General features: G+C 33.7%; 1 long non-coding RNA gene across 1 annotated transcript; it reads right to left on the bottom strand.

Moving 5' to 3' along the window:
- Window positions 1-1,199: 1,199 nt before the first annotated feature.
- Window positions 1,200-2,685, bottom strand: LOC135152020 (uncharacterized). Its single transcript, XR_010291088.1, has 2 exons — window positions 2,401-2,685; window positions 1,200-1,730 (listed from the first exon to the last, which is right to left on the bottom strand). It is a non-coding gene; the product is annotated as an uncharacterized LOC135152020 (long non-coding RNA).
- Window positions 2,686-17,124: the final 14,439 nt, after the last annotated feature.

Here is a 17,124-nt window from a genome sequence, read left to right as displayed (position 1 = left end):
CGAATTGAATTAGTTAAGTAGATAACCAAAACCCAATTCGATACTTGTCTAAGCATTGAATAATAATCTTACATTGTTGCATAAGTGCATATTTCTAAATACACCAGTCTCTGTCGGAACGAACTGAATTTGATTCTATACTACTTTTGACCACGTACGCTTGCGTGATTTTGTGTGAACAAGTATTCGTATTGTTATCTATGTCGACTATATTTGATTGTTAGTATCTTATTTTTTATAATATTTTTTCACTTCAACTATTTATTTGAGAAGATAAAAAATTGATATTAATAGATACACAAATTATTTTTCTAATTTTATTTTACAACAGGGTCTCCATTTTATTTGAGTGAGGACTGTATACAGAACAAGCATGCACAAATCGGAGTCGATTCCAGTCATGCTAATTTACGATTTTTCTATCTTATAAATAAATTTTAACTTACGGAGAACTATTATGTCTTATGTCCCTGATATTTAAAATTTTCAAACTAATCTATTCTTCGTAAAAACTCAGCAATATATGTAAATGTAATGTATTTGAAAGGTGCGTCATTAAATACTCACTCCGTCCCATTTTAACTATTTTGGATTTTTTATACGTATTTTAAGTTGTTAAAAAATCAGATCTGAAATAATTATTGTTTATAAAATTTAGGGAAAATGAATTTTTTTGGCACTTAACTTATTGTGTCTTAAGAAAATTACCACTCAACTATAATTTATATCAGAACCTAAACTTTTATTTGATACTAGTGTTTTACCCGTGTTACGCACCGAATGACTAATTAATAAAATAAAATAGTTTTGTTAATATATAAATTCAAGAACAAATTATTTTTACATCATTTATACAATGTTTTTACATAAATATAGGCATAAAGTTTTTTTAAAATTTAAATTATTTCTAAGTCCTCTAGATTTGATCAACCGTAAATGTCCCCTTTATAATATTAAATGAAATATATAATAAATTATATTTTCATTGTAATCAAATATTATATAAGTATATACTATTATCAATTTCGTGGAATGCAATTCATGTTCGCCATCGAAACAATTTTGATTTAGTTTGATCCTGATTCTTTAATTTGCAGCGATACCAATCTAGTTATAGTTTGCCTTTTCTTTTCAATCAAATTGTTAGGTCCCGATAGATGGTTTAATTAAGCTAGAAGGGGGGGTTGAATAGCTTAATCACCAATTAAAAATATTTATGTCGTTTTAAAAAGTTTTCACCCCTTCTTTAGAACTTGTATCGAGAGTATTGGCAGTTACGTGCGGAAGTGTAAGAAAAGAAAAGGAAAATATCACACGAGCGATTTTATCCTGGTTCGCGGTGGCTAACTCAACCCTTGGAGTCCACTCACCCCTAGTCCAGTCCCCGAGCTCCTCCCCGGACTCGAGATTTTCTCTACTATAAAGAACTCCTTTACAGTAGGCGGAGAAGCCTTTACAAATATATATCTTGGAGCGTAACTCTTCGTTACCTCCTCACTATAAATGTAAATAACAAGACTTGTCTCGGAACGTAACTATCCTCGTTACTTCCTCAAAGTCGTTGCACCTCCAGTGGTCTTTGTACTTCTAAACCTTTCGGCGGTCTTGGATCTTAGGTATTAGGTCTTGGGTCTTTCCTCTTCTTCACGGTGCGATGACTATCAACTCCCCGTCAATACGTCAAAGACTTGGGTCTTAGAACGAAGATCACCTCACTTCACTTCACCTCACTGCAAAAGTTAGAACACAATATCCACAAGCAAATATATCCTTGTTTTATAAGAGTTTTGGTTCCGCAAGTTTTAGTTCAATTTTAACCACGTTGAAATTAGTCGATTATAACGTTTAAGTATGGTGGTTAAGTCGTTGGTTCAATTTTAACAAATTATATCGCGCGGAGAAATATAAGTTGTTGATTTTAATAAGATCGAGTGATGAGTGAGTTTTGAAAAAACGGAGTCGAAGTCAAGCAAGATATATCGCACACACTCTCACTAACGCAATCGAACCAAGTAGCTTGTTCGGATAACACCCCGCGATAGCGAAAAGGCCCAAACAGGGTTTACCACCGAAACAAGTAAAATCACTCACGTCACACACGTTCGGAAAATAAACACGTAATACCACGTATCTTATCTTAATGATATCCCCACCGAGCACAGGGCTGAAAAATGGGTTTCTCACTAAAACAAGAAGGGTATGGGAGTGATGGGAATGGGAGCACAAATTATGAGTTAGTGAGCAAATAAGGTTAGTGCACAATATTCCCGATAATAACGAGTGGCCAACTCGAGTATTTTGAAATCAAGAGAGCTTAAGATGAAGAGAAATTTGTTTAAAAAGCCCTTTGAAAATGGTCGATTAAGACTCGGATAGTTGAAGCTAACAGAAACCACTTACACGATTGATGCACGAAAGTTCGCCGGAGAAATTCGTCGGAGGTTCGATACGACTTTAAGCACACGAACGAATTTGGGCAGCCCTTCGGGAGGTTGAAAAGAGTGGTTTATGAAAATGCTAAGATGAGCGAGGCTTGGTTGGGTGGAACGAAGCTTCGGGGTTTAAAACCTTGTATATATCGGAATATATGAAGAATCGAAGGTTTTAAAGATGAAGTAGAAGAAGTGGGCACTTGAATAAACTTTGGGAGAGTGTTTCTTCTCTAAAATCTCAGCATATATTTGGCTATTAGCTTGGGAAAAATGAATGGGTGGAGGGGTGTATTTATAGGCTAGAATGGGTGGGGTAAATGTAAGAAAAGTAGAAGTAAAAATGCAAATGGTAATTTAGCAAACCTTGGCCACCACTCCACTTTGTCCCCTTGTCCCCCACACCTAAAAAGGTGTTCTTGACCAGCATCTTGGACTAAAAATGCAGGGCATTTAATGCACTAGAAGACAGACACGCTTTACGAGATACCGATAAAAATCGTTACATTAAAAACGCGATATTTCGAACGAGCGAAATAAATTACGGAAAAAATATGATAAATCTTAGAATATTAGAAAATGGCATTCTGGAAATTTTGGTAATTTTTGGTCAACCCTAGCTTGGTCAAACGTTCAGCGAGTGATCGGGTCGGCAGTCAGGAAACGCTCCGAAACGAAAGTTCTCGGAAAATTACGAAAATTTAACCATGCACTAAGAATAATATTTAATTGGCTAATCTCAAGTTTCAAGTCATTTTGGCAAGTGGAAGTATTTTATTTGGATTTAAAACGATAAATCAGGTTTTCGGGTTTCAAATAAAATACGATAATTCTTTCGAAATTATCAGAGAGGGATTATGGCCAAACTTAAAACTTGAATAAATACTTAAAATATATTCCCATAAAGATAAAATACTTTTGAGGGACGGGAATAATCTTAAGGTATTTAAACCGATTTTCTAAGATAAAAGCCGTTTTATGAAAAACCGAAACACTTCGTCTTTTGGAAAACAGAGAAGGATACTTGACGAAGGTTTTGATACCAAAATACTTAGAAAAATATTGTTCATGATAAATCATGATTTTGATACGTTGAAAGAGCTTTCTAAGTATTGCGAATATTTTTCTCCGAAAAATGATGAATTTGAGAGACCGGGAGAAAATATTCCAGAAGAGGTATAAAACCGATATTAATATTTTTAAAGACAAATATTAATATGGAGAAAATAAATCCTTCCTTGGATAAAATAAATCTTGAGGAATGAAGGATTTAGTAATTTTTGAAAGATTTAAAATAATTTATTCCGAGAGATAATAAATGTTTTAAATATGGAATAAATTACTTTAAATATAAATTTTGTAAATAATGTAACATGAGTACTCTAAAGAATACCAAATCTTGATAGTCCTTTTTCGAGCTTCATGTAATTTAATGTTGCAGTAGCAAGAAAGAGGTAATCGTAATCTCACGAAACGCCTCTGCGCCACTATTGCGTAATCAGAAAAATTTCCTTTAAAAAGAATGTATTTTGATACGAAGGAATATTTAGAGATTAAAATTTACTTGCCAAAAATAACTTTCCACTTTTAATTAATCAAATAAATTAATGACCTATTTGGGAGGATTACTAGGTGAATTTTAATTTTAATGTTTGTCACAAATACCGAAACAAATATATAAATAATTATATATCGAAGATATCCTTTCAATCTTCCCCTTTTTGGTATTTGTCAAACAAACACAAAATTAAATTTTAAAAGTGTGTGCTTCCCCTACGTGTATGCATGAGTTTGAAAAATGAATTTTCTCACACGAAGCACTTAGCACATAATCCTTCCGAGATCCTGAAATAGACAAGAGATTGTTAGAAAGTGATTTTTGCATTTTATTTTGGGAAGGTCTTAAAATTTTTAATTTTGTACGTTATATAATAACGTCTTCTTCCCGTTAATTTTCATACGTTTTTCATTCTCCTTTGAAGTAAAGACTTTAAAGTTTATATAACGTATTCTCTTCCCCTTTGGTAATCAAATAGTAAGTTTATATAACGTCTTCTTCCCCTTTGGTTGATAAAAACCAAAAAGATTTCTATTTAAAGTTCTTTCAAGTCGATTTATATCGAATAAATAAGTGTGATGGGAGAGAGAAAGTTTTCGTTCCCATAGCTGAGTTTAAGTTAGGATTTTATACGTGTATCCATAATCAATTCAACTCGAGATAAATTATCCTCGAATTATTTATCTAATTCGATTTTCTCTTTATTTTACGAGTAAAAACGAATTGATTTTATAAATCTCAGTCAAGTTTTACTTTACCTTGCCGTGTTAATACGAATTTTATTAAATTCGAGAGTAGTATTTAAATCGTTACTCTTTTAATATTATAAATTCAAGTCGAGATAAACATTCGATCGAGAATTAAATTTCATATACGGAATATTAATTTTGAGATATTAATCTCACTACTAGAATTAGCGGATATGACATCACACTTCAGACATCAGTCAAAAAAACACTGATGTTAAAAATTATTTTTACATCACTATTTTAAAGGTTGATGTCTTTTATATTTTTCAACATCAGTTTAGTAATAAAACGATGTAAAAAATTCATTTCCAAAAATTTTATCCGGGAACCACCTTCGTTATTTCCCGCTTTAGTCTTTCCCAAAACATTTTTTATCCCCCTCCCGCTTATATCAAAACACCATTCACACAAAATAAATTCAAAACAATTAAAAACTTAACATTAACTAAACTTAAAACATAAAGTTTTCATTACACATCTACATTCAGACAAAACTAAAAAGTCGAACACTTCCCCCTTTCTTGCCCCGCTATCGTTCTCGAGTATAAACCCTAGAAATAAAATCAATCAGTCTGTTCCTTTGCTTCTCCACTTTCTCTACAGGTAACCCTAGCTTTTAATTAAGTTTCAATTAAACTTCATTCATCTGACTATAGCTTTCAATTCTTCGATTTGTTCATATAGGTGTTTAGTGCTTTCGATTTGGATATTGGAGCTTCGATTTCCAACTCTTGTTGAGTTCGAGCGGAGAGTTTGGACTCACAGCTTTGTTTGCAGTTCGATCTTGTAGGTAAGAGCTTAGATTTACAACTTTCTTTCAATTTGATTTTGGTGTTCAAGTTTGTGTTTTATTTGTTTCGAGATTGCGGGTTCATGTTTCGTTTGGTCTGAGATTTTTTGCTATGGTATGTGGTTTGGTCTGAGAATTCTATGTGTTTGGTGTTTGAGTTTATTTGTTTGCATGTATAAAGGTGTTTGGTTATAGTCCTATAAGAGATATGTATGGGTTATATGTGTCAGTTTTTTTTCAAGGAGCTTTACAGAGGTATTAAGGTATGTGTTATAATTCTTACTCACAAGAGAAATATAATTCTTTTGTGTTAGCATAATTATCACTGTTATGGTATTAGTGAAGCACATGAACGGCTCAAGGTTTATTATGGTCTTGATCTCAGCATTATGTACTCAGTACTCTGCTATTATTAGAAGTGGCGTGATATTATCTTTGATGTTTTATTGTTTAAGCTCATTTTTTTGATTTAATTTTGTGCCCTTTATGTGTATGTTTGTAGTGTTGAAGGAATGGAGATGTGTTATCAGACTTTAGTTCTGATAAGCAATTTTTCACTCTCAGTCTTCACTAAGTATTAGGTACCAGTTTGTTCTCGTTCTAAATATCTGACTCTGAAGCGACCAAATTGTCGCTACATATATACATTAACCTGCTTTCACTTTTAATCTTTACTATATTGCAGTAATATTATCTTTGTGCATATGTGGATCTTAATGTTACTACTCCATTCCATTTCAAATTAGAATTTTTTCTTGGCCAGCGTTAGAAAGCCACAACAGAGGATTTGTACACTTTTTGTTAACAGAGATTTGATCATAATTTTTCATTTCTTCCCTTGTCTCCAACCAAAAAGGATTTTCTTTTAGTATGTTCACATTAATGAATTCTATGCAGAAAACAATAAAAATGCAAATAAGATTCAGTTTGAAAGGAAGAATTAGACCATGCAGATAAATTCAGACTTCGGAGCTATAAATTCAGACTTTATGCAAGAAATTTGTTAATGCTGTAATTTGTAACAGAGATAGGATATACTATTATTGTGTTAACTCTATAACCTGCGTGATTACTGTGTAAATTATAATCTCTGGCTCGATCATATAGTGTTTCTATATTTAGTATTTCTCTGTGACCTTCTGCTAGACTTAGCAGGTATGTGCTTCTAGTCCCATCATGTAATTTTCTTATATATGCAGAAAGATGGATATGGAAACTAATCAGAATGTAACTTACTATAGCAAGGTAGAATTAATGTCTAAAGATTTTTTTTTCTATGGTGTATGGTCTAGATTGATAGAATTTTCTATTGTTCTATTGCTGCATTTATTTCTATGTGTATTTTGATGTATTTGGGGTTTGAGTTTATTTGTTTGCATGATGTATAAAGGTGTTTATTGATGGGGAGAATAAGAGATACTGTCAGCAGTGTGGCAAGTGAGCAGTAATATTACTGCTTTATTCAACAGTGTGATATTTATTAAATTTGTCATACCAAAAAGCATATGCTAATATAAGCTATATCTGATGTCTTCTCTTCCTGCCAGTATTGTGCTAGAATGACTGCCTTCAGCAAGAAATTATTGGTATGCTTCCCCAGAAGCCGGTAATGAAAGCTCTCTAGTCAAGCCAGGACCGTGCGTGTTATCGAATCAGGAGGGAACTACTGCAGATAACCGCGCTTGTCACATCCGAATCATCTATGGATTGCCACCTACTTTGATTTGTATTAACAATTTGTATTTCTATCTAGCTATGACTTTTCTGGATTGCCAGCTATTTTGATTTATAGTATTAATAATATATATACGAGTAGAGTTTTGACTCTGTAATTGGTATGGTGGTTTTAAACTGATGTGTAAAAGAGTATTCGAAATCATTTTATAAAACAAACTTATTGTCTAAAATTCACAAAGACATCAATAGATATCTCGTTAGATGATGTGTAAAGGTAGTTACTAAATCGATTCATTAAATACATTTGTTTATACAATTGTTGTTGTACCTTTCTTTTGACATCACATCCTTCATTGGGTTGTTGTTTTATAAGCTATCTAACATCGATATTGTTCTCGGGGCGATGTTAATAATAGTTATAGACATCAGATTTTTACTAATAACTGATTTAAATATTTATTTTAACCATGTAGGTTATATATTATATGGGATTTAGACATCAAAATTAAATAATATTCATAAGATTATCATGTGATATTTTTATAAATATGAGTCAAAGACATCAGATTTTATTACAAAATTGATGTGTAAGTGCAACAAAGACATCAGTTAAAAACTGATGTCAAAACTGTATACTTTTAACATCCCCCGCGTAGACATCGGTCAAAAAAATTTCAGACATCGGTTTTTAGCCGTTGTTGTAGGCAGTTTTTCTAGTAGTGTCTATCAAAATTAATTTCGATAAATAGTGTGTGTTCTCGTGTTTGCAGAAAAATAAACGAGACAAATGTATCCGAAATATTGTAGGTTTTATATTACAATCAAAATGTTCCTAGTAATCAGTGTGGTTCACTGATTATCACGGAACAGAAACCCACAACAAGTTTATTTTTGTACGCCAGTAGAAACAAACATTACTGGCCCCACACAAAAACAACCTGAAACAACAGAAAACATTAGTTTTAAAAAGTCAACCGGTTCAAACAACCGGTCCAGCAGCCACGAAGCCCAAGTCAGCATTGAAATCTGTCAGATTCGGCAGATTAGCAGTCACAGAAATATCTCCAGCACACACATTCTCAAAGTCCACGTTATCAACAACATCTAAATCAATAACAGGCTTTTTCCCTTTGTCTACATGCTCAATCCCCATTTTGCCTTCTAGATCTGTAACTTTAGAAGAAGCTTCTAAGAGTTCATTTTTAAGAGCCTTAATCTCATGCAAATTATCCTCATTTTTAATCTTAAGCTCATTAACAACAGCTCTTAGTACTTCATTTTCTTTAGCATAATCCCGGTTAATAGATTCCATAGGTGGGGTAGGGGGACCATACTTATAAGGCACTATGTCTTTAAGGGGAACCTTTTCAACAACTAAGTTCTCTACCCTACAATATTCTATACGTTGAGCAAACACTCGTGGGGTAGGAATCTTAAACAAATCAAACACAGCAGTGAGCAGAAGACCATACGGCATATAATCCAGTTGAAAAGCAAGAAACATGTTCAGTATTATCACATAAACCATGTTAAATTCGAGCCTATTTGTGACTAGTTGATACATGATTTTTAAGTCGATGAAATCGAAATACTGATCGCCTTGGGGTTTAGGCAGCAGATTAGCCCTTAGGATTATAGCTAATTGTTGGAAATTGGGCAGAAAATGCTTAAAGCTAACCCCGCAGTTTTCATGACACAACCCTATAGGAGCCTCTGTCCCACAGAAAAATCCAATATGGATTTCGAAATCCCTTTGGTTGAACCGATATGCCTCGTATATATTAATACAAGGCTGAGGGATATGGGCCGGGTCGATCCGGAGGGCTCGAAAGATTGTGTGTACATTAACATGTATATTCTGTCCTTGAACAACACTGTCAAACTCGAAAAGGCCAGCTTGGTCTCTTTTCGTAACTAAATTACCGTAGAACTCACCCATTAGGTAAGTGTGGTAATTTTGTCCACGATAAAAGATCAAGTTGTCCCACCTAGCAGCCATAATAAACGAGTGAACATCCCCTTTTTGTTGAATAAAAACCATCATTCCCGTTTGAAAATTTTTCATCATCTTGCTCAACTTACCAACATTTGAAAGATTGATAACCCGTGGAACCCGAGCACTTGAAGAGCTCTTCCTTCGCCTACTATAGAGAACCGGTGGGAGGGTGATAGGCGGGGAAATGGTGTTGGAATATAGTTTAGTTTGGGTTTGGGATGGGTCAAGGTTGTAGTTGGTGGCAAAGGGAATCTGGTTTGGGAGATAGGGGTGATAGTAGTGTTGAGGTTTTCGAAGGAGGGAAGTGGCAGTGGTAGTGTTTTGTTTTGGTGTGTAGTATTTGAAGGAGGAAGTTTGTTGGGATTGGGCAAGTTGTTTAATCTCCATTTTATCAAGGAGATTTGGGTCAAAGGGTTGGCTGTTTGGGTCTGCGTTGGGGTTGGAGGGAAGCAGTTGGAAGTTCATTTGGGTGTTATATGGTTAAGTGTTTTGGTGTAAAGGTTTTGGAAAGTGACAGGAGTATATATATATAGTGAAACGGTTGGGGTCTGTTTGGCCAGGGGAATTTTGGGTGTTTTGTTGGTTTTTAGGAATAAAGGAACCGATTCTCTACATTAAATGGAAGAACCCCACAAGATGACATCAGATTACATGGAGTTTGAAAATTTTGGATTTTGTAAGATTTCTCCTTAAATGAGACAAGACAGCTTTTTGAAATCCGTTTTGTAGAAGACTTTTTGAAAAGTTATCAGCTGAAGTTTTAAAGATCAGTTGAGCAAAATAACTTATAAAAATGGGTCAGGTACAAATGTTTAAAACCAGGGGACAGGACACTGTTTTAAAAGGACTGATTTGTTTGACATTGTAATTCAAGCACAAGGAGCACATAAGAAATTACAGCTAAGCAAGCAAGCATGCATATATACATCAGTCAAGTGAAAATCGACAAGAATTTTGAGTTCCAAGAAAACAGTACAAGTTTTAATTGTTAAAAACTCCCAAATTTTAAAAGTACTCGAGTTTTGTCTTTTTCAAACCAATTCGATTTTAAGAAATCTGAAATTCTTAAGTGCAAAAGTCGAGTCGAGATTGTTTTAATTCGAGTTTCAAAAGATTTCATTTTTATTAAGTCTCGAAAGTCAATTAGTCCAAATTTTACAAGTCGAAGTGTGATTAAAAAAATACCTTTTAGTTTAAGAAACTTCGTTTTATTTAGAAAACCACTCGAGTGAAATCGATACATGGCAAATTTGAATCAAATCAGGCTAGCAGATGCATTAAATCAATTTTCAACCAAGCATATAAGAACATGATCAAGCATACAACTGGCAGAGCATAAATCACAGATAATGTTCAACATACTGAATTTTTAAGAGAACCAAATACCTAAATATTACATCCCAGAATAAACTTTATTAAACTAAATCACATTAAATAGGTAATTAAGGTGACTCCTAATTCTAAGTGGCCGTTAAACACACCAGTGTCAAGATACTAGGGCTCTCAAAGGGATCCCCAGCCATGTCTTTGTGTGTGGGCAGGTGTGTGAGTGTGCCAATTTTATTAATTATTAAAGAACCAGGTTCTTATAAGGAATATTAATCTATCTAGAAACCCATATATTCCTAAGTGCAGCACACATTTATACAACTGGCAGAATCAGAATGATCACAACAAGTCAAAGAGCAAATTCAGCCACAGAGTATATTTTCAGTTTCAAGGAGACAAAATATCCAACTGGCATAGTACAGAATAGTCAGATCATGCATACAACATTAAATTTTCCAACTAGTACATGGCAGAGATAAGACAAATGTGGCCAAGCAGATCAGATACAAGCATTATGTACATTATCACAGCATAGTCAAGAAAGTTCAAGAAGGCAAGCATGGCAGATACAGTTCCAGCAAACAAGTCAAGAGGTAGGAAGCTTATTTCAGCAAATACATGGCATGAGTTGCATAGAAAGTATAACTGAAATTTTAAGTAAGCAAGCAAGCCAGTGTTACCAAAAATGACAGGAATCAGTACACAAAAATGATAGACATCCAGTATTTTCATATATTCATTTAAGTCCAGAAAAGTATCAAATATTACACATACACCAAGAAATCAGACTGCAAATATATAAATTCATGAAACTGCCATTAGCAGAAATTTCAGTTTAAGCAAGCACAAAGTCAAGGTTTCAAGTTCCAAGAGTATTCATATACATCAAGAGACAGGTAACAATCAATTTCTCAAAGAACCATACATACTCAGACATTGTATAGATAAGCATGGATACACAGATTTCTCATATCAAGACAGGTAGAGTTAAATAAGTTTTCTGTAAATCAAGAAGACAAACTATACACTATTAAATCAGCATAGACTTAACACTTTAACTGAGTCAACTAGTGGTCAGAAAACCAGATTTTATTTCCACAGGCTTAAGACATAGATTTCAGCAAGCTTATCATATATATACATATGTCAGAAGTCAAGTTTCATTCAAGAAGTAACAAACATATGGCAAATACTTAACTTAGTATATATTCTGATTGGAAACAGATTATCACATGGCCAACAGCTTTATATATTACTCAGTTTCACAATTCAATTACAGTAGTTCATTTGAGTGCATGCTGATTACAGTTGGACAACCACATACATATCACACATTCAAGTCCAGACACATATAGTCATTTTAAAGCACTAATTTGCACAAAATCAAAGTAATCTCATGGCACTAGTTAAAAATAACTCACATATCAGTTTATCAAATGGCAAGAAATCAAATGTACAGGTACAGTCAATCCAACATTCATGACAGCATATAATCCATCAAAATAGAGCATGTCAGCCAGCTATTTTAGATTTTCAGAGCATAATTTTTATTTTAAGAATCATGAGTTTTATTTTAAAAACATAGCACATATGATCATAACAAAATGGGATTCATATAAGACACATATACCAGTAAGACAAAGTATTGTATCAATATTACAGCCAACAATAATTCCAAAAATATAGGTTTGAAAGAAACTATATCATTAGTAGAAATTTCAAGTGATTTTTTTTTTTTTTGAAAAATAAGGTCCTACTCAAGAAAACTTTGACACGATAGTTGTTAAAACTTTTTATTAAGACTAATGGAACAGATAATTGCAAGTATTGAGTTCCCTTTTTTTTAAAACCAGTATGCCAAAAAAAAGTTTTTTTTAAGAAACTCATTATCCAACAGTATTTTATACTAAGTCATAGGACAGTTTATCATACAGAGTATACACAAACATGGTTCACATTTTTAAACTGACTAAATCACCAACATACCAAGTTGTCAAGAGTCCATTTTTATTAGAATCAATTTAAAACAGCACATAAGATCTCACCACAGTAAATCATGTTAAAGTCCAGATATAACTCAATTATTTTACCAGATTCACAGATATGGCAAGCAGTCAAATATACACATAAGATCACTCATATGGCAAGATTTCAGATAAGACATATAATTCATCCATTAAACAGAGCACAGTTCACATAGGCAATTTATACATATTTAAGCATGTGAAGCATGTTATTTCACATTTAACAGATAACAGCAATCACCAAATAGTCTTAACATTTCTCAAAATCATAAGTACATAATGCGGCTTAGGCCGTAGGACCCCTCACCAGAGTTTCAAGGCATAGATCCCTTGAAATCCTTACCTTTGTCGAGCATAACTGAGTAAGATGGAGATTCTGAAGTCTCTTTAAGCGATTTGGTGCCCATCAGCTCAAGGAGTCCCAACTGACTCAAGGTCAGGTTAGGGTTTTAATACCCTACCTTCAACGCGATTGAATCGCCCTTGAATCGGTCGGAGAACTACAGATCGAGCCCACTTTCCATCAAACAAGTCATTCGACAACTGCATGAGTTAGGGTTTGTAAACCCAAGACTCAATCAGTTCCTATTTCACATACTATCACCTCAGAGAGGTTTGAGTCGCGCCAGATTCGCCAGTACCTGCAAAAATCTCAACAAATTAAGTCAGAGATAAAGTACAACACAAACCCTAAAAACAGGGTTTCGAAAACTAAGATGAAATGAAAGAGATTAGAGGAGATTTGGCTTTGAATCGGCGAAAGAGAGTAAAATGGGGCTTCGCCGAGGATGACCGAGGATGAGAAACACTCAAATCATAGCGAGGTGTCATCTAAAGTCTCCGATCTGTGCAGGAATCATCACAAAACCTGTAAAAACATCTCGAAAAACCATCAGAGATATCGATTCAAGAAACCCTAGAATCAGGGTTTTGAAAAACAAATTGAAATCGAAAGAGATATTGGTATATATATATATAACTGTTGGATTTGGACCTAAACTCATTGTTAATTGACACAACAACAAGCATCTGGGGTCGAAATCACATTATTCTCACCTAACCCATAGCCAGATTTGAGATTTGAACAATAGAGATGTTTAAATCTAAATGAGTAGTATAGAAAAGTGTTTTTGATTTTGAGAGAGAGGCGAAAGATATATCTGGGGAAGAAATCGCCGAAGAAAACACAGGAGGGTTCGAGAGAGAGAGGACTCGAGAGAGAGTCGAGTGAACAGTGGGCGGCTGCTACAGCAGTTGCTCTTGTTCATATATATATATAGAAAGAGTGGACGCCTAGGATTAATCCTAGGGTTTTAACCGATGGCCGGGATTAAGCCAGCAAGTCGGGTCGGATTTTGGTCGTATAGGTAGGTTTTAGGATCCGCGTGGATAAATAAAAACTGGTACAATTTTGAATTAATAACCTGAATTTTCGAAAAAAAATTCATATAATATAGTATAAAAATTATAAAAATAATTTAAAAATATATATCTCCCTTAAAATATTTTTGTCTAAATTATAAAAATAATTTCGAGTGCATTTGGACAAAATTTTAATAAAAAGTAATTTAGGAGATAAATATGTAATTGGATTTACCAAAATTTAGGGTAAATAAATATAATCCACAAATTTGATAATTTCATAAATTTATCCAATTTTTTTTTGAGAGAAAAAGGTATTTTAAAATTATATTGGATAAAATTATGTATAATTATCAATCACATAAAATAGGTGGATATTAAAATATAATAGTATTAATTTTGGCAATAAAAATGTATGTATTGTAAATAGGATTAATGCCATATACGTAGTATCTTAGAAATATTTTTAAGAAAATATTCGCTCGCCTAAGAAATGTTATCAATTGTATACGAAATAAATCAGTGCTCTAACTCATAAAAGTCCGATCAATAAATTCTTATTGACAAATCTGAACTTTAAGAGTACACACAAGAAGAATTCCGTTTGATAAAATTTCTTACACGTAAGATGACTAGTATATATGATAAAAATTCTATTTAAAATATGTTTGGCCAAAATTAATCACTTTGTATATTCCAGCATTCCTAAATCCAAACGGAGTTTAGCGAATCTTTCGGAACTTAAAGGCTTTGTGAAAATGTCAGCGACATTATGCTCAGTTTCCACATGAGTCATTTTGATATCACCTTTATTGACATGATCACGTAGGAAGTGATGTCGTATATCTATATGCTTTGATCTTGAGTGCAACACAGGATTTTTACTTAAGTCAATTGCACTCGTGTTATCGCATAAAATAGATATGACATTAAAATTAATATTATAATCTGCTAATGTTTGCTTCATCCATAATATTTGTGCACAACATTTAGCAGCGGCTATATATTCAGCTTCCGTAGTGGATATGGATACAGAATTTTGTTTCTTGGAAAACCACGAAACTAAACATCCACCAAGGAATTGACACGTACCACTAGTACTTTTTCTGTCTACCAAATGTCCGGCATAATCAGAATCAGAAAAACATACTAGTTCAAAAGGTACACCTTTAGGATACCAAAGGCCAAGATCCATCGTGCCTTTTAAGTATCTTAATATCCGTTTAACAGCGGATAAGTGCGATTCCTTTGGAGCAACTTGGAATCTAGCACACTTACAAACACTATATTGAATATCGGGTCTACTAGCGGTAATATATAGCAAACTACCAATCATGCCACGATATTTCTTAGTGTCAACAGGAATTCCTTTCGGATCTTCTGTTAATTTGTCAGAAGTTGACATAGGAGATGATATGGGTCTAGCATTCTCCATATCAAATTTCTTGAGCATTTCTTTACAATACTTAGATTGTGAAATATGTATGCCCTCATCGGATTGCCTAATTTGCAAACCCAAAAAGAAATTTAATTCTCCCATCATACTCATTTCGAATTCCTTACTCATATTTTCAGAGAATTCTTTACATAGATCATTATTTGTTGAACCGAAAATAATGTCATCTACGTAAATTTGGACAAGTAGTATATCATCTTTTTCTTGTCGTGTAAATAGAGTTTTATCGGCCGTTCCCATCTTAAAATTATTTTCTAATAGGAACTTACTAAGCCTTTCATACCAAGCTCTTGGAGCTTGTTTTAATCCGTATAAAGCCTTATATAGCTTATACACATATTCTGGATTAACTGCATCTTCAAAACCGGGAGGTTGCTTAACATAAACTTCTTCTTCCAATATCCCGTTTAAGAAGGCAGATTTTACATCCATTTGATATACTTTGAAATCTTTATGACACGCGAAAGCTAGAAACATACGAATAGACTCAATTCTAGCTACCGGTGCATAAGTTTCATCAAAATCAATTCCTTCCATTTGAGTATATTCTTGAGCAACTAATCTTGCTTTATTGCGAACAACCGTTCCATTCTCATCTAATTTATTTCTAAACACCCATTTAGTTCCAATAATGGAAGTATCTTCGGGTGGAGGAACGAGTTCCCAAACTTTGCTACGAGTGAATTGCGTTAATTCATCTTGCATTGCGGATATCCAATCCTCGTCTAGCAAAGCCTCTTTAGCAGTTTTAGGCTCAATTTGCGAAAGAAAACTAAGATGATTTACTACATTTTGAACTTGTGACCGGGTTTGAACTCCTTTCGTCAAATCCCCTAAAACATTATCTAAGGGATGACTTCTTATCAATGGAATCTCTTTAGGAAGTTCATCTTCGGTTTGTAACAATTCTAATGGATTATTAGGAGGGGAAATACCCATATCCATATTTTCGAATTGTCGAATAACATCTTCAACACCATCCGTTTCGGTGTCTTCTTTATCAACAAGATCAATATACTTCGAGGGTGGTTTTGATTCATCAAAAGCAACATTCATAGATTCTTCCACCACAAGAGTTTTAAGATTAAATACACGATATGCTTTACTATTGGTCGAATAACCAAGAAATATACCTTCGCTTGACTTAGGATCAAACTTAGTAAGGTAGTCTTTCGAATTTAAGATAAAGCATTTACTCCCGAAAACTCTAAAATAACTAACCTTAGGAGTTTTTCCAAAATAAATTTCATAGGGAGTCTTTTGTGTCATAGGACGTAATAAGACTCGATTTAGAATATGACAAGCAGTAGACATAGCTTCGGCCCAAAAATATTTAGGACGACGATATTCATTAAGCATAGTACTTGCCATTTCTTGTAAAGTCCTATTTTTCCTTTCTACAACTCCATTAGATTGAGGTGTGTATGGAGCCGAGAAGTTGTGAGTTATTCCATTATCCTCACAAAAAGTAGTGAAACTAGAATTCTCAAATTCCTTACCATGGTCAGTCCTTATATAGACAATGGTATTACTTTGTTGATTTTGAATCTTCTTACATAAAGAAGCAAATGATTCAAAAGCATCACTTTTAGATTTGAGAAATTCCGTCCACGTAAACCGTGAAAAATCATCAACAATGACCAATGTATAAGAACAACCTCCGAGACTTAGTACCGGAACCGGTCCGATTAAATCCATGTGTAATAACTCGAGAGGTCTAGAGGTTGATACCATAAACTTAGCTTTGTGAGAAG

The sequence above is a fragment of the Daucus carota genome, chromosome 4, assembly GCF_001625215.2.
Source record: "Daucus carota subsp. sativus chromosome 4, DH1 v3.0, whole genome shotgun sequence".
Taxonomy (NCBI): domain Eukaryota; kingdom Viridiplantae; phylum Streptophyta; class Magnoliopsida; order Apiales; family Apiaceae; genus Daucus; species Daucus carota.
Note: the sequence above shows the minus strand (reverse complement) of the source record. Positions and strands in the feature narration are given on the sequence as shown.